Consider the following 3253-nt stretch of genomic DNA (forward strand, 5'->3'; position numbering starts at 1 on the left):
CTTTTTTTTTTCTTTTTGAGACAGAGTATCGTTCTGTCGCCCAAGCTGGAGTGCAATGGCTTGATCTCGGCTCACTGCAGCCTCCGCCTCCCAGGTTCAAACAATTCTGCCTCAGTCTCCTGAGTAGCTGGGACTACAGGCATGCACCACCACGCCCAGCTAATTTTTTTTTGTATTTTTAGTAGAGACGGGTTTTCACCGTGTTGGCCAGGATGGTCTCGATCGATCTCCTGACGCTCTGATCCACCCGCCTTGGCCTCCCAAAGTGCTGGGATTACAGGCATGAGCCACCACACCCGGTCCTGATAAGCACTTTTCTAACTCCCTTGATTTCTTTGCAGTACAATATAGAGCATGTTATGAAAATATTTCAGGTTTCAACAACAAAGCTACTAGACAGCATCCTTTTCATTTCAGAATGAGAAACGTGGGGCTCAGAAGGGTACCTTCCTCAGAGTCCCACCAGGAGAGCCATGCTCTTCCCCTCACTCTTCCTCAGAGGTGCATGGGGTCATCTCCAGCCACTAGCACAAATCATTACCTCCAATTTTTCATTTTCCCCATTTTAGAATTATTCCATTTCTCCCCTTATTTCAACCTGTCATTAATTTTCCAATATAATCTGGCCACAGTTTACCAACACAATAGGATGCTTATGTGCATGTGTGTATGTTTAAATAGGCTGCCCTCTGACAAGGAAGCCTTTTTTTTTTTTTTTTTGAGATGGAGTCTTGCTCCGTCTCCCAGGCTGGAGAGCAGTGCTGTGATCTTGGCTCACTACAACCTCCACCTCCAGCTTCAAGCGATTCTCCTACCTCAGCCTCCCGAGTAGCTGAGATTACAGGCACACGCCACTCCACCCAGCTAATTTTTGTATTTTTAGTAGGGGTTTCGTCACGTTGGCCAGGCTGGTCCTAAAACTCCTGATCTCAGGTGATCTGCCTGCCTCGGCCTCCCAAAGTGCAGGGATGACAGGGGTGAGCCACTACGCTGGCCCCTTTTCTTTTATGACTGCTGTGGTTTACTTTTTCCACACTCAACATCCCCTACTCTTTTCTGGTGACTTGCATGTAACACAGAAATCCCCTAAGGGGCACACTCTATGTGCTCAGGTCAACAAAGGTTAAATGCTGTTGCAATTTTAAACTTTCTACCGTTTGTCAATCAGAATTAAGTGACATGTAATGTTTGCTTCCCACAACCCCCTTCTTTTTATGGTGAAGATAACAAGCATATTCATTAAAAAGGCTAAAGTCATGGCCGGGCGCGGTGGCTCAAGCCTGTAATCCCAGCACTTTGGGAGGCCGAGACGGACGGATCACAAGGTCAGGAGATCGAGACCATCCTGGCTAACACGGTGAAACCCCGTCTCTACTAAAAAATACAAAAAACTAGCCGGGCGAGGTGGCGGGCACCTGTAGTCCCAGCTACTCGGGAGGCTGAGGCAGGAGAATGGCGTGAACCCGGGAGGCGGAGCTTGCAGTGAGCTGAGATCCGGCCACTGCACTCCAGCCCCGGCGACAGAGTGAGACTCCGTCTCAAAAAAAAAAAAAAAAAAAAAAAAAAAAAGGCTAAAGTCACAAATTCACATATTAAAAATCACTTTGAGACATTCAGTGATTTGATGGTGGACTTGTTCTCTCCTTTAAAAGGGGTTGTTTGCTGTTGTGGTTTTAACTATTAGATCTCACTCTAGTCAAGGTGTTTAGCAAACTGTTAACAATGAAACCGAGAAAAACACAAACATGAACAAATGACCTTTTATTTCATACAGAGATACAAAGGCAACTGTGTGCAGCAACAATCTGATGGGCAGTCCAAACTCTTGGGAGGAAGTAAATTCATGGCAAATGTCATGATGGCTGGTTGAGGAGAAGGTCAAAGGAGGAGAGAGAGGAGACAGAGCATGCTAGAGCTAATAAATAACAGTAATGAGAAGTGCGTGGTTTCAACGCCATGAGTTTGTTGGGGCATCTTCTATGCTACTAAAGCCACAATTCTATATCATCATCATCAACATTCTTGAAGTGCATTTTACACTATTCTGCATTAGCAGTCATGTTGAGGGAACTATAATCCTTACAAATAACTGACGCATTTTATTAAAGGAGCTCTAAACTCTGCTCATGATTGCCTGTCTTGGATGTGGCCTTTGGGATTGATAGCCTCTTTTAAGGAAATAAGGCTGACACACTTTGGCTGGTCCCAGTTTTTGAGGCAATGCTAGTTGTAACAGCATTATCTTTTAATCTGAGGAAAATGTTTATTTAAAAAACCTGTCTTCCAAAATACAACAAAAAACAAGGTCTGGGTAGTGGGGAATCCTTCCATGGCACTCCACGCCTCCCTGTGGGCTGTAACCACGGACCTGAGTAAAGAGTCTCATAAAAATACTTCTCCAAATGCATTTGTAATAGGGACATACCACATAGTTTGTTATTCATTAAAGCAGTTTATTGGCTTAATGTACATCACTGAATTTCAAATGCTAAAAATTTATAAAAGAATACCGAACCAAAACATCAAAGAAAATAGAGGCTCAGCAGCATGATTTCAATATATTTTCCCAGATAAACATTTATTTTTTTTAAGTCTATGCCTTTTTATTTAAGAACAAAAACTCCCTAAATTCAACGTATAGACTGAATTTTTTTTTTTAACTAAGCCCAGAAAACTGGGGCTCATAAAATAAAGGCACAATGTGGGCACCAAAAGAAAAAAGGAGAAAAAATGGGAGAAAAATTGGTTTTAATCTCACGTGTAACATAGGTTGGCTGGTTTTTTGTTTTAGACAATTTAAGGCAGAAATATCTCTCTGCAACACTGCAGATAAATCCTAGTGTTTTAGCTGTAACAGTTTCAAGAGTTCAGATATACAGATAAACCAATTTTAAAAAACCTTTTCTCATTCTGAGGCTTTTGATGCATTATATAAATCTTTAAAATTCCTATCACCGGCCGGGTGCGGTGGCTCAAGCCTGTAATCCCAGCACTTTGGGAGGCCGAGACGGGCGGATCACAAGGTCAGGAGATCGAGACCATCCTGGCTAACACAGTGAAACCTCGTCTCTACTAAAAAACACAAAAAACTAGCTGGGCGAGGTGGCGGGCGCCTGTAGTCCCAGCTGCTCGGGAAGCTGAGGCAGGAGAATGGCATAAACCCGGGAGGCAGAGCTTGCAAGGAGCTGAGATCTGGCCACTGCACTCCAGCCTGGGCGATGGAGCAAGACTCCGTCTCAAAAAAAAAAAAAAA

Source organism: Rhinopithecus bieti, unplaced genomic scaffold (assembly GCF_001698545.2).
Source record: "Rhinopithecus bieti isolate Rb0 unplaced genomic scaffold, ASM169854v2 scaffold_39857, whole genome shotgun sequence".
Classification (NCBI taxonomy): domain Eukaryota; kingdom Metazoa; phylum Chordata; class Mammalia; order Primates; family Cercopithecidae; genus Rhinopithecus; species Rhinopithecus bieti.